At 30.8% G+C, this 23,476-nt stretch overlaps 1 protein-coding gene and 1 long non-coding RNA gene across 2 annotated transcripts in view; one reads left to right on the top strand and one right to left on the bottom strand.

Moving 5' to 3' along the window:
* The window catches only part of LOC143052947 (uncharacterized), a 605,057-nt gene that overhangs the window by 302,509 nt on the left and 279,072 nt on the right, over positions 1-23,476 (bottom strand). The window lies entirely within an intron of this gene.
* LOC143052949 (uncharacterized) lies at positions 14,110-21,734 on the top strand. Its single transcript, XR_012971301.1, has 5 exons — positions 14,110-14,866; positions 16,208-16,277; positions 16,893-16,958; positions 17,801-17,880; positions 21,520-21,734. It is a non-coding gene; the product is annotated as an uncharacterized LOC143052949 (long non-coding RNA).

Here is a 23,476-nt window from a genome sequence, read left to right as displayed (position 1 = left end):
TAACAAAATAACAAGGGTACACAATCAATCATTGAGATTTTGTATTCACATAGGAAATCGACAGGTAGTGTTGTAATAAGGGTGATAACAAAATAACAAGGGTACACAATCAATTATTGAGATGTTGTATTAAAGAGGAAATCGACAGTTGGTGTTGTAATAAGGGTGATAACAAAATAAAAAGGGTACACATTCAATCATTGAGATGTTGTATTCACAGAGGAAATCGACAGTTAGTGTTGTAATAGTGGTGATAACAAAATAACAAGGGTACACAATCAATCATTGAGATTTTGTATTCACATAGGAAATCGACAGGTAGTGTTGTAATAAGGGTGATAACAAAATAACAAGGGTACACAATCAATCATTGAGATTTTGTATTCACAGAGGAAATCGACAGTTAATGTTGTAATAAGGGTTATAACAAAATAACAAGGGTACACAATCAATCATTGAGATGTTGTATCCACAGAGGAAATCGACAGTTAATGTTGTAATAAGGGTGATAACAAAATAACAAGGGTACACAATCAATCATTGATATGTTGTATTCACAGAGGAAATCGACAGGTAGTGTTGTAATAAGGGTGATATTAAAATAACAAGGGTACACAATCAATCATTGAGATTTTGTATTCACAGAGGAAATCGACAGTAAGTGTTGTAATAAGGGTGATAACAAAATAACAAGGGTACACAATCAATTATTGAGATGTTGTATTCACAGAGGAAATCGACAGTTAATGTTGTAATAAGGGTAATAACAAAATAACAAGGGTACACAATCAATTATTGAGATGTTGTATTCACAGAGGAAATCGACAGGTAGTGTTGTAATAAGGGTGATAACAAAATAACAAGGGTACACAATCAATCATTGAGATGTTGTATTCACAGAGGAAATCAACGGTTAGTGTTGTAATAGTGGTGATAACAAAATAACAAGGGTACACAATCAATCATTGAGATTTTGTATTCACATAGGAAATCGACAGGTAGTGTTGTAATAAGGGTGATAACAAAATAACAAGGGTACACAATCAATTATTGAGATGTTGTATTAAAGAGGAAATCGACAGTTGGTGTTGTAATAAGGGTGATAACAAAATAAAAAGGGTACACATTCAATCATTGAGATGTTGTATTCACAGAGGAAATCGACAGTTAGTGTTGTAATAGTGGTGATAACAAAATAACAAGGGTACACAATCAACCATTGAGATTTTGTATTCACAGAGGAAATCGACAGTTAGTGTTGTAATAAGGGTGATATTAAAATAACAAGGGTACACAATCAATCATTGAGATTTTGTATTCACAGAGGAAATCGACAGTAAGTGTTGTAATAAGGGTGATAACAAAATAACAAGGGTACACAATCAATTATTGAGATGTTGTATTCACAGAGGAAATCGACAGTTAATGTTGTAATAAGGGTAATAACAAAATAACAAGGGTACACAATCAATTATTGAGATGTTGTATTCACAGAGGAAATCGACAGTTAGTGTTGTAATAAGGGTGATAACAAAATAAAAAGGGTACACAATCAATCATTGAGATCTTGTATTGACAGAGGAAATCGACAGTTAGTGTTGTAATAAGGGTGATAACAAAATAACAAGGGTACACAATCAATCATTGAGATGTTGTATTCACAGAGGAAATCGACATTTTGTGTTGTAATAAGGATGATAACAAAATAACAAGGGTACACAATCAATCATTGATATGTTGTATTGACAGAGGAAATCGACAGTTAGTGTTGTAATAAGGGTGATAACAAAATAACAAGGGTACACAATCAATCATTGAGATTTTGTATTAAAAGAGGAAATCGACAGTTAGTGTTGTAACAAGGGTGATAACAAAATAACAAGGGTACACAATCAATCATTGAGATTTTGTATTCACAGAGGAAATCGACAATTAGTGTTGTAATAAGGGTGATAATAAAATAACAAGGATACACAATCAATCATTGAGATTTTGTATTCACAGAGGAAATCGACAGTTAATGTTGTAATAAGGGTGATAACACAATAACAAGGGTACACAATCAATCATTGAGATGTTGTATTGACAGAGGAAATCGACAGTTAGTGTTGTAATAAGGGTGATAACAAAATAACAAGGGTACACAATCAATCATTGAGATGTTGTATTCACAGAGGAAATCGACAGTTTGTGTTGTAATAAGGGTGATAACAAAATAACAAGGGTACACAATCAATCATTGAGATGTTGTATTCACAGAGGAAATCGACAGTTTGTGTTGTAATAAGGGTGATAACAAAATAACAAGGGTACACAGTCAATCATTGAGATTTTGTATTCACAGAGGAAATCGACAGTTAGTGTTGTAATAAGGGTGATAACAAAATAAAAAGGGTACACAATCAATCATTGAGATTTTGTATTCACAGAGGAAATCGAGAGTTAGTGTTGTAATAAGGGTGATAACAAAATAACAAGGGTATACAGTCAATCATTGAGATTTTGTATTCACAGAGGAAATCGACAGTTAGTGTTGTAATAAGGGTGATAACAAAATAACAAGGGTACACAATCAATCATTGAGATTTTGTATTCACAGAGGAAATCGACAGTTAGTGTTGTAATAAGGGTGATAACAAAATAACAAGGGTTCACAATCAATCATTGAGATTTTGTATTCACAGAGGAAATTGACAGTTAGGGTTGTAATAAGGGTGATAACAAAATAACAAGGGTACACAATCAATCATTGAGATTTTGTATTCACAGAGGAAATCGACAATTAGTGTTGTAATAAGGGTGATAACAAAACAACAAGGGTACACAATTAATCATTGAGATTTTGTACTCACAAAGTAAAGTCAAACATGTCAAAGTTATGTTGTTATCATTGTCAAATATAAAATTCTGAAGCATAATTCAATATTTAGATTTAAAGATCGCAAGAGAAAACTACGTCAATTTAAAAAAAAAAGTAAAAAAAAAAACTATTGCATCATTATATTATTCTATCTATGGAAATAGCTTTACGGTAATGCATGTAAACGGTTATCAAACCTTTTAACAAGCGAAACATTTAAAACTAATAAAAATATCCTGCACAGGTCTCGGGCATATTTTTTCATGTTTATGAAAGTATGCAAAGTGAACTAATTCTAATAGAAATTCTGCTTATACTCGGGTATACATCAGGTATAGTCTGCAAATATCTTTTTACTTTGATGTAAATTTCTAAAATTTCCACTGTATCCTACACATGACTCGGGCATACCTCATGTATAGTCCGCAAACATATATATAGTATTTGACATTCATGTAAATATTTAAAACTTCCACGGTATCCTACACATGGATCGGGCATACCTCATGTATATATCTCACAAAACCAAAGGACAGTTACATCAATAGTTATAAATAATCATTAAGAAACAACACGAACTCCACTAAAAACCGGGAATGCTTCAGGTGCTCCAGAAGGGTAAGCATTTCCTGCACCGTATACGGCACCCGTCGTGTTATTTCTTTGTTCAGTTCGGTAATAATGGAAGGTTATTATGACTGAGGAAGAATAGCAGATATGATTTCTGAAACACTTTTGTCATAATGGCCAATCAGCTCATGATGGCGACCGTAAAATTTCTTGAGTGATGATCTTAATTTGATTGATTCATACATATTAAAACAACAACAATATCATACAAAATTTTGGTTTTCAATTTCAACGGGTTGGTTTTTTTGCTGCATATGTGAATTGCAATTCACGAGAAATTCACATGAACATGTAAGCGTTCGTTTCATGTATAAGGTCGTTTGAGTTGAATCTCACCTGAAAACTTTCACACGAATTTCACAATAGAAAATTTGTATTTTGTATTTTTCATGATTTTTATTAAATTTGAACATTAACTGATTTCACGTATAAATTCGATTGAGATGAGATTTACGAGAAATTCACGAGAGATTCACATGAATTCAAATTCAAGTGAAACTGATGTAAGTAAAATTTGCCAGAACAAAACCTACTTCAATATAACAAGTAAAGGTTTAGATAATAGTGAGTTATTAAGAATGTACCACAACTAAATCTTATCAACTTCTGAACAATGACAGTCAGATATTAAAAAAAATCAGACAACAATATCAGAAAACTAAATCAAATATGCCTCATATGACTGAGATTCATTGATTGAAAACAAATTGTATGAACTAACCCAATCAATAAATTCCTTTCGCTACAACATGTTACAAAATTATTAAATGTATTTGCTTTAATTCCAAATGATTTAAATTATTTCTAAAGAATTACATGAAATAATATTATCTGAATAAGGAGTTACCACAACATATTGTCATGCAAAACATATCATTTTTTGATAACATTATTATTGTAAGAAATAAACTTGGTGATTATGTTTTATTGGATAAAATTTGACAAAACATATAAAATGACACATGTGGCAACGGTCTGGTTGATTGGTTGCTTATGTTAGTACAAAGTCTGTTACAAGTATAATTTGGATAGTCACATTCTAGAAAAGAGAACAAGATTGTGTTAACTATATTAGGAATATATTAACATGATTAAAGTTGTCTAATTTGCAATATGATTTTGTATTTATAACCAATAAAGAAGGGTAGGATCAAATTAAAATCATAATTACATTGTCTCTTGCATCCCTTTGACAGCCCACAGTGATCAGGTACTGGACTATCTGTAAGTTCCCTTTTTGGACAGCGAAAAATAATGGTGTATTTCCATCCTGTAATATCAACACATATATTAGACATTATAACTTCAATAGTACACAACCAGTCATTGAAATCTTGTATTTATAGAGGAAATCGAAAGTTAGTGTTGAAAAAGGGGTGATTATAAAATAACAAGGTACACAATCAATCATTGAGATCTTTTATTTACAGAGGAAATCGAAAGTTAGTGTTGTAAAATGGGATATAATAACATAACAATAGTACACAATCAGTCATTGAGATCTTGTATTCACAGAGGAAATCGAAAGTTAGTGTTGTATTAGGGGATATAATAAAATAACAATAGTACACAATCAGTCATTGAGATCTTGTATTTACAGAGAAATCGAAAGTTAGTGTTGTAATAGGGGATATAATAAAATAACAATAGTACACAATCAGTCATTGAGATCTTGTATTTACAGAGGAAATCGAAAGTTAGTGTTGTAATAGGGGATATAATAGATTAACAATAGCACACAATCGGTCATTGTGATCTTTTGTTTATAGAGGAAATCGAAAGTTGATGTTGTAATAGGGGATATAATAAAATAACAACAGTACACAATCAGTCATTGAGATCTTGTATTCACAGAGAAAATCAAAAGTTATTATCATAATAGGGGTGATTATAAAATAACAAGGGTACACAATCAGTCATTGAGATCTTGTATTCACAGAGAAAATCGAACTTTAGTGTTATAACAGGAGTAATAATAAAATCACAAGGGTACACAATCAGTCATTGATATCTTGTATTCACAGAGAACATCGAAAGTTAGTGTTGCTATAGGGGTGAGAATAAAATAACAATCGTACACAATCAGTTATTGGGATCCTGTATTTACAGAAGAAATCAACAGTAAGTGTGAAATAGGGGTGATTATAAAATAATATTGGTACACAATCAGTTATTGAGATGTTGTATTCACATAGGAAATCCAAAGTTAGTGTTGTAACAGGGGTGACAATAAAATAACAAGAGTACATAATCAGTTATTGAGATCTTGTATTCACATAAGAAACTTAAATATGTCAAAGTAACGTTTCAATACAAATCACAAATTTGTGTATCACCTTATACAAGTTCTCTGGCATAATTCAAACTTTAGATTTAAAAATCACAATAGAGCAAAAAGCTGTTGGTCTAAAAAATATTTTTGCCTTAAATCTGTTTTAACAATAGTAATTTAGGTTGATGTAGACACTTGAAGCCTGTTCAAAATCCTTTGTGAATATGCATAAATATATTGAAATTTTATAATTCATAATCAAATATTGTTTCCATTAAAGTAGTTGACTAAGTATGTCAACGAAACGTGTTCTTATCAGCATATTTAAACAGATGATAACGAAACAAGCATGTACAATATGTATTAATTCGTTCCATGTCTGTATATTCTATATAAACAACATATACCCATCATCAGCACTATTCTATTAAATACAATTGTGCTACAGAAATATATAGATAGAATAAAAAGATATAGGAAAATGTGGTGTGATTGCCTTTGAGACAACTCCCTATCAAAAAAACAATTTAAAAAGTAAACCATTACAGGTAAATACACGGCCTTCAACACGGAGCCTTGGCTCACACTGAACAAAAAGCTAGAAAGGGACCCAAAATTACTTGTGTAAAACCCTTCAAACGGGAAAACCAACGATCTAATCAATATAAAAAAGGAGAAATGAAAACATATATAAATAACATAAACAGACGATAACTACCGTAAATCAGATTCCTAACTAATGACAGGTGCAAACATTTGCAGCGGAATTTAACGTTTTATTGGTACCAAACCTTCTCCTTTTTTCTGAAACAATAGCATAAGATCACAATATAGAAAACCACAAAAGAATATAGGCCAGTTCTTTTTTTAAATAAATTTTAGAATGTATAACTTGTTCAAATTTTAGATTTCTATCATTTAGACAAGTTAATAAAAGCATCTCTCTATGTTATTGACACGACTAATTTTGTTATTATTTTTTATCTAATCATGTTTTAATTTTCCATTTAATTAGGGACTTTCCGTTGTGAAATTTCGTCGGAATTTGGTATGTTTGTTAAACTATCTTATCTTAAATTTTAACACAACCGGTCAACTTCTTAAAAAAAAGTCAATAAAATGTTTAAAAATATATTCGTTGTAAGAAAACAAAACAAAACAAAGAATGATTCAGTGCAAAAGGATTTGTACAATAAGACCCACATGTTTATAATCCAACACACATTTATTGTTTATTAAACCTATCTGATAACAACATTAGTTTGTGGTGATTTAGAATAAAAAAGAAGATGGATCGGACCAAAGAAACTTCTTAACAATAGCAAGAAACGGAAAAATGCAATTATCTTTCATGTGCAGTAATTGCAACTAGTATTCTTTCCAATTGATAAATTAACATATAAAAAAAACATCATATATTGTGTCTTCAACTGGACAATGTTGTGTAAAATATATAAATACAATACAAATCGCTGAAATATATGGTCAAAACTAAGTAAGATGACCAGCTACTCTTCTAGAAATATCAACGGCTAATTTATATGCTGACACTACATTAAAATCGGTTGTGTGTAAACTAATGAGGAACGAAACAAAGTTTCAATTTGTTTGAAATGTTTTGTTTTATTGAATTGAACAGGATCTTCAAAGAAGTCGGAATTAAGCCAGATACTTGTAAATTTTCTTTGAATTTGTGGGTATCATCATCATCAACAGTCTGTGAAATTATCAGGACCTCGTCAAAAGTCTGTTAATTGGTGACGATTAATTTTTGAAATAGTGTGAATTTATCAGCATCCTCGTTATTAGTCTTTTAATTGGTGACGATTAATTACATCTAAATGTGAAAATATCATCACACATGATAGTGTATGTCGATTCATAATCAGTGAATTTTGACAGACGAGGATGCATTATAAGCGTGCATTAAAGAGGAATTATCATATTTATATGTGCATTTAAGAAGATTGGTTATCAGTGATGTGAATATTATATGATTTTATCAAACCAATAAAATCACAAAAATACAGAACTCAGAGGAAAATCAAATCGGAAAGTCCCTAAACACACGGCAAAATTGTCAGTTGTGTATAGATATAGGAAGATGTGGTATGCGTGCCAATTAGACACATCTCCATCCAAATAACAAGCTATGAAAGTAAATCATTATAGGCCTAGGTATGGTTTTTAACGCGGAGTCTTGGCTCACACCGAACAATAAGTTATAAAGAGCCAAAAAAAAAACTACTCGTGTAAAACCATTCAATCGAGAAAACCAACGGTCTAATCTATATAAAAACGAGAAACGAAATCACGTATGAACTATATAAACAGACGACAACTACTGTACATCAGATTCCTGAATATTTTTCCGTGAACAGGGAATTTATTCGAAGTCAGTGTAAACTTCCTTCAAAACGGTCAGTTAAAAAAAATGGAAAAAGAAAATTAATCAATAAACTCAGAAAAATCACAGGAAAAATATAATCCAGCTTTATATAGTTTTATAAGTCTGAGATGTTATTTACATATTAGTGATATAATATATGCTTAATTAATATTATCGAATTTAGATGTTTACACAATAGTATTAAATTAATTCAGATATGAAATATACATTTGCATTTTGCCTCCAGGTTAAGTTTAAAATATGGTAATACAAGTTCGTGTACAATGAATTTATATTTAGATAGCAAACAATAATAAACGTTGCCGCCTTTAAATGTGTGTGATGTACATCAAGATTGTTCGATGTATGATTGTTGTGAGTAGTTTGTTTTTGACAGCCTGCATATTTATATTTGTACCAGACAAAAGACAAAAACGTGTTGAAATGGTTACAAACCTGTCTTTACGATTAAAATTGTCCGTTGAATTTAAAATAAAACAAATAGTTGAAAAGGTTTTCTAGTTCCATGAGTTTAGAAGATCCTGATATCTTGACAGCAATAACAATAAAACACCATATACTAAATAAATACAAAATGTAAATATTTATTATGATTTTAAAGTTTGAAAATGTAATTGTGATTTTTATAACGATATTTTACAAAATCAGGTGAATTTCACATGAAAAAAATTATCATTATGGGATTTTCACCTGAAATTTACGTGAGTTTTACGTGAGATTCATATGCAACTCGCATTAACTGATTTTACGTATAAACTTTAGATGAGATTTACGAGAATTTCACGTGAGATCCACATGCATTTAAATTCTCATGAAATTGATGTTAGTGAAATTTGTCAGTTTAGTACCTACTTCAATATTCCAAATAGAGGTTTATGTAATAGTGAGTAACTTATAACATGTATAATGTACCCCACTTGTTCTTATCAACTTCTGCTGAACAATGGCAGTCAGATAATGTACCCCACTTGTTCTTATCAACTTCTGATGAACAATGGCAGTCAGATATTGTACCCCACTTGTTCTTATCAACTTCTGCTGAACAATGGCAGTCAGATAATGTACCCCACTTGTTCTTATCAACTTCTGCTGAACAATGGCAGTCAGATAATGTACCCCACTTGTTCTTATCAACTTCTGCTGAACAATGGCAGTCAGATATTGTACCCCACTTGTTCTTATCAACTTCTGCTGAACAATGGCAGTCAGATATTGTACCCCACTTGTTCTTATCAACTTCTGCTGAACAATGGCAGTCAGATAATGTACCCCACTTGTTCTTATCAACTTCTGCTGAACAATGGCAGTCAGATAATGTACCCCACTTGTTCTTATCAACTACTGCTGAACAATGGCAGTCAGATAATGTACCCCACTTGTTCTTATCAACTTCTGCTGAACAATGGCAGTCAGATATTTTCAAAAATCACAAAATTAAATGCAATATGCCACATATGACTGAGATCCATTTATAGTTAAACAAACTGTATGAAATTACGCAATCAACAAATTACTTTCGCTACAACATTTTACAAAATGACAACACGTATTTGTTATAATTCAAAGATGATTTACATTAGTTTTAAACAACTAATTGTATCTGAATCAGGAGTAAACACAACGTATTCTCATCCAGAACACATCCAATTTTTGATAAAATAATTTTGTAAGAAAACAAACTTGGTTATTTATTATGTCAGATAAAATTTGATAAGCAAAATAAAATGACATCGGACATGTTGCTTATGTTAGTAAAAAACGGTAACAAGTATAATTTGGTAAGTCACATTCAAGAAACGGAACAGGATTGTAGTAACTCTATTAAACACATGTAATAAATACAAACAGTGTATATAATAGCACACACGTCAGTTGTAACAAAAAAGTATAGACAATTTTTAGGTATATTGTATATAATACCACAATTATAAAAAATGAACTCCGAAGAAAATGTCCATAATCATATGGCAAAATAAAAAGCAAAAAACTCATCAAACGAATAACAACTGTCATATAGTCAATGAGATAGTAAAATAACAATGGTATACAACCAGTCATTGATATCGTTTATTTATAAAGGAAATCGAACGTTAGTGTTGTAATAGGGGATATAATAAAATAACAATAGAACACAATCAGTCATTTAGATATTTGATTTACAGAGGAAATCGGAAGTTAGTGTTGTAATAGGGTTAATAATAAAATAACAAGGTTACACAATCAGTCAATGAGATATTTTATTTACAGAGGAAATCGAAAGTTAGTGTTGTGATAGTGGTGATAATAAAATAACAAGGGTGCACAATCAGTCATTGAGATCTTTTATTTACAGGGGAAATCGAAAGTTAGTGTTGTAATCGAAAGTTAGTGTTGTAATAGGGGATATAATAAAATAACAATAGTACACAATCAGTCATTGAGATCTTTTATTTACAGAGGAAATCGAAAGTTAGTGTTGTAATAGTGGTGATAATGAAATAACAAGGGTACACAATCAGTCATTGAGATCTTGTATTTACAGGGGAAATCGAAAGTTAGTGTTGTAATAGGGGATATAATGAAATAACAATAGTACATCAGTCATTGAAAACACACCTACTTCATGTAATTGCAGTAATTCTAAATACATTTATGGACCCATTGCCCATGTTATAACAGGATATCTTAACATCGTTCAAGACTGAGAGTTGAAATCATTCTTCAGTTAAGGACCTCAATATCGCCCTCTTCAACTATTAATTGGAATGAGTGTCGTGATATCATCCACGACTCACTCCGTACTTACTGTTTACAATGGATAAAACGGGAAAAAGCTGACAAAAACTATTTGGACTTTTTTAATTCAGTAATAAACATTGTTGATATACGTATTCAACATTTTGAAGAACATTTTACCCTTAATAATAACCACAATAAACCTTTTTCACGTATCAAACATAAACTAAAAGAACTAGCCAAATAATTTGTTTTTGTCCCGGCCGATCAAGCTGCTATTAAAATTATTACTATTATTATTGTTTGACGTAAATTTTACATTGAGGTTCTACAAAAAGAAATCACCAATTCACCAACATTCCAACTGACTCCATTTTCAGAAAACGACATCTGTAACAAGCATAAACTTTTAGCTACCGCTTTACAAGCAGAACTAAAAACAATGAAAGTCCCAACTATGTATTGGCTTCCGAAACTACAAAAAACACTTTACACATATAGATTTATTTCGTCTTCAAGCCATTGTTCCACTACTAAATTATCTATTCTTCGATATCACAAACTAGTCAACACATTTACTAAATTTTATCATCGGTTTAAGGACATCATTCGTAAATATAACTCAACATGCAGACCTCTTATACGTTCAGGTATTTCACATCCAATATTTTATGGAAATATTCTTTAAAAAGCACAACAATGTCATTAATCACCTTAGAAGCTAACAAAACCTTTAAATAGACTTTTGAAGAAGGAATATAGTTACGATACTGTTGTCAGGTCATTAAAGATTGCATATTTTGGCGTTAATATTGATTCACTTATAGGGTCTTTACATCGGAACTAAACACATTTATTATTAATCAACAAGTTGTTGGCATGACACGGATTATGTTCTTCTCATATATGTTATGATGGTATGATACTAAACCCCTCACGGGGAGGATTGTGCCTGATATTCATATGATGAATACTCAGACTCGGACTTCTCTTGAACTGAATTTTAATGTGCGTATTGTTATGCGTTTACTTTTCTGCTTTGGCTAGAGGAATAGGGAGAGGGTTGAGATATCACAAACATGTTTCACCCCGCCACATTTTTGCACCTGTCCCAAGTCAGGAGCCTCTGGCCTTTGTTAGTCTTACATTATTTTAACTTTTAGTTTCTTGTGTACAATTTGGAGTTTAGTATGGTGTTTACTATCACTGAACCACTATATAGTTGTTTAGGGGCCAGCTGAAAGACGCCTCCGGGTGCGATAATTTCTCCTTGCATTGAATACCTCTTGGTGACCGTCTGCTGTTGTCTGCTGTTGTCTGCTCTATGGTCGGGTTGTTGTCTCTTTGACACATTCCCACTTTCCATTCTCAATTTTATTGAGATCTTGTATTTACAGAGGAAATCGAAAGTAAGTGTTGTTGAAGGGGTGATAATAAAATAACAATGGTACACAATCAGCCATTGAGATCTCTTATTTACAGAGGAAATCGAAAGTTAGTTTTGTAATAGGGAATATAATAAAATAACATTGGTACACAATCAGTCATTGAGATCTTGTATTTACAGAAGAAATCAACGGTTAGTGTTGTAAGAGGGGTGATAATAAAATAACAATAGTACACAATCAGTCATTGATATCTTTTATTTACAGAGGAAATCGACAGTTAGTGTTTTAATACGGGATATAATAAAATAACAATAGTACAAAATCAGTCATTGAGATCTCGTATTTACAGAGGAAATGGACAGTTATTATTATAATAGGGATGATAATAAAATAACAAGGGTACGCAACCAGTCATTTAGATCTTGTATTCAGAGAGGAAATCGAAAGTTTAATGTTGTAACAAGGATGATAATAAAATAACAATGGTAAACAATCAGACATTGAGATCTTGTATTCACAGAGAAAATCAAAAGTTATTATTATAATAGGGGTGATTGTAAAATAACAAGGGTACACAATCAGTCATTGAGATCTTGTATTCACAGAGAAAATCAAAAGTTATTGTTATAATAGGGGGTGATTATAAAATAACAAGGGTACGCAATCAGTCATTGAGATCTTGTATTCACAGAGAAAATCGAACGTTAGTGTTGTACTTAGTCTAGAGGTTTCCCGATTTGCTACGTAGCAGGTACGGTTGGTACGTAACACAACCGTTGGTCCTGTTTTGGAGGTATCATTTAATGCATGAGATTATTGTATTCATCATGATAAAAATAAAGAAATCGAATTGCATATCAGCGATAAAAACCTTAATCTTTTATTTTATTACGATTTCACTGCTTCTAGAAAACCTTGCTCGTGATTTTATACGATACCATTTATTTTGTGCAGAAGAGAATGAATCAAACCGTCCTTTTTGAAACTGAGTTGCCTCGACCTTCATATTCTAAATATAGATTTGCATTTCTGTTTGGCTATGTTTTTGTTTTGTGAATATTTAGAAAAAGATTAGAATGAAAAATGTTTTCTAATACTTAAATATAAATTGAAATAATTAGAAATTATTCATTAATAATATCGCAGGGGCGGATCCAGCCATTTTAAAAAGGGGGTTCCCAACTCAGGTAAAAAAGGTTCCAGCTATATGTCCCCTATTCAAATGCATTGATCGACAAAAAAGCGGGGTTCCAACTCCCGGACCCCCCCCCCCCCCTGGATCCCCCCTGGATCCGCCAATGTATCTTACTGGTGTTTATACTAGTATACGTAATAAATTATAATGGCAAAACAGTGTTCAGAATTATGTTGACTTCGCATTAAAATCAATTTTTATTAGTTTTCGATCATTGGAGCAACATTTTTTTAAAACGCAACACACATTGTAAAAATATCGATCTATCTTTTTCCTTATATTTTGTCACTGAACTTTTTGGTGGATGTAATCATTAAGAGCCATTCTCTGTAAGGACCAAAATTAGTGTTCACACCTATGTCACAGCTTTTTACCATTCTTTGTACACATACTACATAACTAATATAATTAACAACTAACACTTTATAAATTAATTTTGGGCTTTGTTACTATAGAAATGGCGGCCATTTTGATTTTGGGCTTTTTTTTCAATGAAAATTCTAAAAAATTTCCTAAATATCAATGCTTATTTTCTCTTAATCCTGACAGAAAATGATGCAGACAATTATCACACCTAAAAGCTGTTACCTTTGCCTTTCTAAAAATATGTCACACGTATGGCTGACAATTGTGTACATATGCTTATTTTCTATTGGAAAAGGGGGTGATTCTGACATCTAAATGAAAACCAAATTTCACCAAAATTCATTGAAGCTTTGACAAAATTTCCGAGATAGTTTATAGAAAATATTGCCAAAATCATAAAGATAAACCCCCCATTTAAAATTTAAAAAAAATTCAGGGATGTGTTTTTTGATTTAAGAAAAAAAATGTGGATTGAAAACTGAAAAAAATCAACTATTTGTCTATGAATTATCTCCCCTTATGGTTCTTCTTCATTGAAAACATAAAGGAACAACAGGAAGTATAAGGGTTAATGCCCAAAATAAAGTGCAGACGAAATGCAGACACTGATAAAACCATCATAATGTTGGTAAAAATAAGATATATCAAGGTAGATACTATGTAGTGCAGTTTCTCTCCAAAGTTTGTGGGTTGTGATGAACTCATCAAGCTCTTGCCAAACACTGAAAAAGTGAAACACAGGCAGTGCATACCAAATATTTGCTATTTTGTCTGAGAATGGTATAAAACCACCAGTAGCTCTAGATCTTCACATCAATAATGTATTTTTACCAGCCGTTTCAATTAAATGAAAAACAACAACAATTCAAATTGTGCACGTCGCATGTTATGCCAACAAAAAGTTTTCATCTAGATATTGACCACATCAAGGATTCTGGACTCAAGTCGTTACCTTACAGAACTAGCCTTAAACTAGCAAGTAGCGGACCAAAGGAAAAGGATTTTATTCATCTTATTAACTAGACAGAATGTGAGTAATGGAAATAAAAAGAACTTGACATGACCTCCCCCTTTTTCCCCTTTTATAATTTTGATTAGTTTATGTAATATTTAAATTTTTATTATTATCATTCATCATTGATTATTTGTTAAAACATTCTCAATTACTAAGACAATGCAAACATGTCTTTTAATGACAAAAAGGAGCACTTTCTATGTATTAAATTAGTTTCAAAACAGATATTTAATTTACCTCCTTTCATGAGTGTAAGAATTGGGGTCATATAATATTTATATATTATTTACTTTGTACACATTTTTTATATTTTTAAAACAAATAATTATTCTGTACAATTCTAAGGAAAATGATTTTATAATTAAAATTTAGATTTCTGTAATAATTTGATTTCTTTTTAATGTTTGTCCTCCATTCTGTGATTTATAATCTATATTGTATTACCTTATTGCTTTGTTTCCCACAGTTATTCTTCTTAATTTTGCATCCCATTATTCTCTATTTTAATTTTGGTGCTTACTCCAATCATAATGTTCATTATTCTTTTGTAATTCAATAATTGGGCATTATATTAATTATTCTTTGTTTGGTAAACCCTATTAAACCCCTGAATGAGGAGTGCATGGTTTTAATCTATTATTTTTACAATTTATGAGGCCCCTCATGGGGGGTCCTAGTATTCACATAATCACCATTTTTTTGCCAATATAATCACATAATCATTAAATATTTGCTTATCTTTAGTAATCAAATAATCATAAACTAAAAATACAGTCCTAGGTAATCAAATAATCATGAAATATTTGGCTTAATAATCAAATAATCATTAAAAAAACGGCCAAGTAATCACATAATCAAAAACCCCATGAGGGCCCTCATTTATGAATTATTTGATATCTATTTGAAAACAGTGCTTTAGCTGTAAAATTGTCAAAACTTTAAAACTCCTATTTACATAACACCATGGTTGTGAATATAAATATTTGATTTGCATTCAATATCCCCCTTCCCACCCCCTGACCCAAGATTAGATGTGTATTCAATATCCCTCCTCCCCCACCCTGAGATTTGATAGGGTTTTTAAAACATCATAAATAAAGAGTATCTTTTAACTATGTTTTGAAGCTGTAAATAACAAGCTTCCCAAAAAAAGTTATATTGAAAAAAAAATATTCTAGAAAAAATTGTATAATGATAGAAAATAGATGAGTACTCTGTTGAACATCTGTGAATGGTTTAGTATAATTGGTATGCAATATTAATAAATCTTGAACAGCAATACATGTATAGATTAACACAGAACTTGTTTCAATGTTTTACTGTAGTTTTATAAATAATTGCTATAATTTTTTCCAGCATGTTGTACTTTGTTTCTGAAGAATATAAGAATAGATGTCAATGATGCAGTACTTGAAGGGGAAATGAGGTAATAACAATATATTGCTTAAAAGTAATCCTTGTATCTTCACAAAAGGTTCAGCATGTGTTTAGCAATACTATTATGATATACCTGTATGTCATACAAAGTCTTCACATACCAGAATAGAGACTAATTGCTACATTCCCTGAGTCAGGAAGGCTAGAAAAAAATATATTGGAGAGTTTTATCCTTTTCACAAATTGCACCTAATTTATTTAACAAATGAGACTATAACTGTATCATTATAATTTTTATTTGTCTATGAAAAAATAAGCATTTTAACAAAAATTACAAAACTTATTTGCTGTTTTATATTGCTGATTCTTATTTTTTTCTCTATATAAATAAGCTGAATCAATTTAATTGTTGTGTAAATAATTATTATTCTTACATAATCAAAAATATAAATTTACCTCCCCTATAGAAAATATTTTTTAAACTGCTAATGCCTTATATATTTAGTAAGATACAGTGATTGAATATGAAGGGAATTAATCATGTTAATTGCTGTTTAAATTAATATCTTGCTATTTAATTTTTATTACAAGCAAATATTTAAGCTTATTATAGATGCTGTTAGTATTTAGATCCTGTTAGTAATAATTAAAATATATTTTAAAGGTTAAATCAACAAGAAGAAAAGGGAATCTTCCAACATATCCAGAAAAGATGGAAACAACAGAAGATGTATGTTATCAGACCACATCAACCCACTTTAGTAATTTTTTTATTCTTCCAAAATTTTTTGGCAAATAATTTATCCCTGTATTTCCCCAAAACAATCAATTTAAGAAAATTCTATTTATACTATGAACTATAATTAACTTTGTATTTTATGCAATTGCTGAGCAATGCTATCTAACATCAAGACATATTCAGATTCAATATTTTATTATAGTCTCACTACTTGAAATTCGTGAATATACAGTACATACAGAGTATATACACAATATAAGACAGCCAATATACAAATATAAAACACAAGTACCAAGACATCTAACATAAGGGATATTTTCCAATTAACAAAGTTCCATAACTCATCAGTTGAAAGTAAAATTTGTCACAATCAGAAGTGCTGACATCCATTATCCCTAAGGTTGTGTAATCATTGTAATAAATATTCCATTCTCAATTTTATTCATTTAAAGAAATTTAATCAATGCAAACTGTTATTGAAAAGGTGTACAGAAAGCAAATGTTATATCAAAAATAATCATAAAGTTATTGCATAGAATTGAACCCCTAGAAACTATTACTGGCAAAAATGAAATATTTTTTTGCTGTATTATTGCCAATGAATAATATCGCTACTAGAGATCAAAGAACATAGAAGTAAACAGTATAGGTCAGCCATGATCACTCAGAGTCAATATTGTATGTGCCACTAACTGAGTTATATTGTAGTAACAAATGTTCCTCTTTTTTTTTTTTTACTTTTCAAAACCAGATTTATTTGACATATTCCTCAGAATTAACCAGGGGAAATAGCAATTTAACATGAATTCACCAGAAACCTTTTATTTTTTCAGAGTGATGTAACACAGGCAAGAATTTAAGTGAATGAAACAGCATCACTTCTATAAGTAGCATCATGGAATTTTTATCACAGGTATTATTTAGACAGACAGATTAAAAAGTGTTTTGCCTTGTAAATCAACAACAACAGTTTCTCAATCAATATTTTAAAATTGTGTTTAAACGTTTTACTCAACCCCCACAAACTAGCTATATATAGGATCTCCCTTTTTTGGCAAGGGGGGGGGGGGGGTTCATTAATCTAATAAAAAATCTTTTGTCCAGTTCCAGTCAACATCATTTGGGAATCTATACATGCTATACTGAATACAAATTTTAATGGTTACAAGTGAATATAACATCAATAGGCCAAAATTAGAGCCAAATTTTTCTTTTAATCAGAAATATCTATGCAATAGGGAGAAACATGACTCAGAAACAATACTTTTCTATTACTTTTTAGCTCACCTGGCCCAAAGGGCCAAGTGAGCTTTTCCCATCAATTGGAGTCCATCGTCGTCAGTCGTCGTTAACTTTTACAAAAATCTTCTCCTCTGAAACTACTGGGCCAAATTAAACCAAACTTGGCCACAATCATCATTAGGGTATCTAGTTTAAAAAATGTGTGGTGTGACCCAGCCAACCAACCAAGATGGCCACCATGGCTAAAAATAGAACATAGGGGTAAAATGCAGTTTTTGGCTTATAATTCAAAAACCAAAGCATTTAGAGCAAATCTGACATGGGGGTAAAATTGTTCATCAGGTCAAAATCTATCTGCCCTCAAATTTTCAGATGAATCCGACCACCCGTTGTTGGGTTGCTGCCCCTGAACTGGTAATTTTAGGGAATTTTTTTTGCTGTTTTTGGTTATTATCTTGAATATTATTATAGATAGAGATAAACTGTAAACAGCAATAATGTTCAGCAAAGTAAGATTTACAAATAAGTCAACATGACCAAAATGGTCAGTTGACCCCTTTAGGAGTTATTGACCTTTATAGTCAATTTTTAACCATATTTCGTAAATCTTATTTATCTTTTACAAAAATCTTCTCCTCTGTAAAAAATATGTGGCGTGACCCGGCCAACCAACCAAGATGGCGGCCATGGCTAAAAATAGAACATAGGGGTAAAATGCAGTTTTTGGCTTATAACTCAAAAACCAAAGCATTTATAGCAAATCTGACACGGTAAAAGTGTTTATCAGGTCAAGATCTATCTGTCCTAAAATTTTCAGATGAATCGGACAATCTGTTGTTGGGTTGCTGCCCCTGAATTGGTAATTTTAAGGAAATTTTGCTGTTTTTGGTTATTATCTTGAATATTATTATAGATAGAGATAAACTGTAAACAGCAATAATGTTCAGCAAAGTAAGACTTACAAATAAGTTATCATGACCAAAATGGTCAGTTGACCCCTGAAGGAGTTATTGCCCTTTATAGTCAATTTTTAACCATTTTTTCGTAAATCTTAGTAATCTTTTACAAAAATCTTCTCCTCTGAAACTACTGGGCCAAATTAAACCAAACTTGGCCACAATCATCATTGGGGTAACTTGTTTAAAAAATGTTTGGCGTGACCTGGCCAATCAACCAAAATGGCTGCCACAGCTAATAATAGAAGATAGGGGTAAAATGCTGTTTTTGGCTTATAACTCAAAAACCGAAGCATGAAGAGAAAATCTGACAGGGTTTAATTGTTTATCAGGTCATGATCTATCTGCCCTAATGTTTTCACATGGATCGGACAACCCGTTGTTAGGTTACTGTCCTGAATTGGTAATTTTAAGGAAATTTTGACGTTTTTTGTTATTATCTTGAATATTATTATAGATAGAGATAAACTGTATACAGCAATAACGTTCAGCAAAATAAGATCTACAAATAAGTTTACATGACCAAAATAGTCAATTGAACCCTTAAGGAGTTATTGCCCTTATAGTTAATTTTTAACATTTTTCATAAATTTTTGTAAATTTTTAGAAAATATTTTCCACTGTAATTACTGGGCCAAGTTCATTATAGATAGAGATAATTGTAGCAACAAGAATGTTCAGTAAAGTAAGATCTACAAACACATCACCATCACCAAAACACAATTATGTCATGAATTTATCTGTGTCCATTGTTTAATATGCACAAGACCAAGGTGAGCGACACAGGCTCTTTAGAGCCTCTAGTTATAAATTGCTTATTTCTTGACCAATTTCAATGCAGTTTTATTCTTGAATTTTGGGGCTTCTTTAATGTGCTGAATCTAAACATGTATTAAGTTTTGGGATTTTGGGTACCTTTTTTAAATTGGTCCATTGCAGGGTCCAAAATTAAACTTTGTTTGATTTTATCAAAAATTGAATTATTGGGGTTCTTTGATATGTCAAATCTAACTGTCTATTTAGATTTTTAATTATGGGTCCCGTTTTCAAATTGATCTACATTAATAAGGTCCAAAGGGTCCAAAATTAAACTTAGCTTGATTTTATCAAAAATTTAATTCTTGAGGTTCATTGATCAGCCCAATTTAACTGTGTATTTCGATGTTTAATTTTGGGTCCCGTTTTCAAATAGGTCTGCATTAAGGTCCAAAGGGTCCAAAATTAAACTTAGTTTGATTTTTACAAAAAAATAATGTAAGGGGTTATTTTACATGCTGAATCTAACCATGTATTGTGATTTTTGGGCCCTGTTATCAAATTTGTCTATATTGAGGTCTAAAGGTTCCAAAACTAAACAATTGAATTCCTGGGGTTCTTTGATATGCTCAATCAAACTGTGTATTTAGATTTTAGATTTTGGGTCCCATTTTCAAATTGGTTTACATTAAGTTCCAAACTTAGTTTGATTTTAACAAAGATTGAATTCTTTGGGTTCTTAGTTATGCTGAATCTAAACATGTGTTCAGATTTTTAATAACATGTGTTTAGATTTTGATAACATGTGTTTAGATTATTGATAACATGTGTTTTGATTTTTGATAACATGTGTTTAGATTTTTGATTATGGGTCCAGTTTTCAAGTTGGTCCACATCAAGTTCCCAAATTTAACTTTGTTTGATTTCAACAAAAAATGAAATCTTGGTGTTCTTTGACATGCTGAATCTATTTAGAGTTTGGATATTGAACCATAATAGCTTAATTGTCAAATGTTTAATCACAATCCAAATTCAGAGCTGTATCAAGCTTGGTTCTATCTATGCAAATTGGTTAAAACATTTTTATATGCCCAGGACGTATTATGGCATACAAATGTCCTCCGTCTGTCCGTATGTCTGTCTGGCGGAAACATGTCGCACTGTTACTTGAGAAAAATTTTTGGTGATGATTCAAAATGTTTATATTTAGAGTTATTGAGTTTTTTGGTATGAAAGTTTTTTTTTCCACATGTCGAGCTGTATCTCAGAAAATATTGATGATTATGGCATAAAACCTACACACAAGACGAAGGGCGTATCATGCACTAATGGCGCAGAAGTTTATTGAGTTCATGTCCGACCTGTTGATGACCGATAGACAAACGGACAACGGTATGCCATAATAGTCCTGTAAATGATGTATAAAAAGTGCATAGATAATGCATTTAAAAGTTAACCATGAGAAAAACAAAACTACATGTATCTTTTGAATTTTGTGTAAGCATCAATCAATATAAAAAAATTATTTAAACTAGTAAAAATTGCTTTATACCTCATATTTGATTAAGTTTGTAAAATAAAATACTTTCTTTATTTAGAAATAATCCAGCAGTTTCCAGATCATGAATTTCATCATGTGAATGAATTTTTACAAGCAGTTAGGATGAGGTGTTTTTCAGAAGAAGAAAGGAGTTCCTAGAATATGTATTCTAAAAGTTGTAATAGATTACTTGAAAGAATGAAGAAAATTATTACAACTGTTTTTCCACAAAATATAGAAGATGTCCTTCATTCACTAACAATGTAATTGAGTTCTAATAACCATGATATATGAACAGTTGTGTTTTAAAAAAAGTATAGGTCTCTTAAATTTATATAGCATAGAGATGTTTTTTTGAAGACTTGAAAACTTCTAGCCCAAGGGTATAGATAATTTTCAAAAGTGGAAGGATGCCTAGTGAATACGATATCAGTTATAGCTCTATGCATAATTGTTCAAAGTCAAATTATATCTTTGCTTTCAGGTTATCGAATAGAAAATTAACAAGAGGCTCTAAAGACTACAATATCATTCATGACTAAAATCTCTTTTTTGTTGATCAGTTTTCTATTTTAATTTCTTTCTACCTTTCATATTTTAGTATAGACTGTTTGCAGATCCTGTATTTTTGATCAATGTGCTATTCAAAGTTTCTATCAATCTATAGGGTATTAACTACATTAAAAGTCGACTGATTATTTAGGATTGCTGATCACTTTTGCTTTTGAAGAAATTATTTGTCTATTAAAGATTTCAAGATAATAAGCTGATCTAGAATGGTTTACTTTTTACAAGTAGTGACTTGGATGGAGACTTGTCTCATTGTCTTCTTATATATATATATATGTTGCAGTGAATTTGTATAATCAGGGATTATGTAGAATCCCTAAAATTTGCAGAGATTATGTATAATCACTGGTTAGTTTAGGGTCGATACATAATCACTAAAACTTTCAGGGATTATGTATAATCACTAGAAAAAACGTCAGGGATTATACAGAATAACTTATTTATCATAATAATAACCTTAATATTGTAAAACGTTGGGCATAATTTATTAATATGAAAGACACAAAAATATTGAAATGTTATACACAAAATAATTAAATGATAAGCACAATATAATTAAATGATAAGCAAAATACATATAGAATAATTGATGTTTTGTTTTTAATACTGATTTATCAGTAATAATATCAAGCGAGCCCTTTTTGATATTGACTGTATCAGTATTATCCATATCAAGCGAGCCCACACGGGCAGGTTGATGAAGTCAGTATAAAAATATTACATGGCATAATGATTATTCTTTTTATCGTATTGTTATTAAATAAAATGAAATTATCATTAAAACTATTTTTATGCGTACAGTCGTTTTGATAAATGTTAATGATATGTATATACTCAGACTAAACAACATGTGATTTTTACTGCATGATAATGGCATAAAATTAACGTAAATTCCATATTTTATAGAATTGGTGCTTAGCGGGCTGATATGAAAAGTTTATCACATGCTTCTATTGTTATCACATGCCTTTCCGTAACGTTATCGCATGGCATTACGGTGATACTCGGCATATTCCGGAGAATACACCTAAATGCTACGTTTTCAGTGAAAAACATTACAAAGTATGGTACAAAACAATTATTTTGATACTGAAAAGTATATTGTGTAATAATAATAAAAAAATAAAAACCAAACAAATTATTAAATAAATGCGTTTTTTTTTTAAAGTTTCAAACATAATTTAGAAAGTTAATTTGAAAAAGTTGACTTTTCCAAACAGTGTTCATTATATATATTGTTGATTTATTTTATTTTTGTTGTCGATTCGTCCATATTGAAATGTTTTTCTTCTCGGTTGAGGCAGATGGTAAAAAGATTTCATATCGAATGTACTAAATTTGGGGTCCGACGTCCTTGAACTTTTCACTCTTTGAACTTCTGTTTGGGAACAACGTAAAAGGATCAATATATGAATCTGTTATTTTTCTCCATTGTTGAAGCATAT

The sequence above is a fragment of the Mytilus galloprovincialis genome, chromosome 11 (genome assembly GCF_965363235.1).
Source record: "Mytilus galloprovincialis chromosome 11, xbMytGall1.hap1.1, whole genome shotgun sequence".
Classification (NCBI taxonomy): Eukaryota; Metazoa; Mollusca; class Bivalvia; order Mytilida; family Mytilidae; genus Mytilus; species Mytilus galloprovincialis.
Note: the sequence above shows the minus strand (reverse complement) of the source record. Positions and strands in the feature narration are given on the sequence as shown.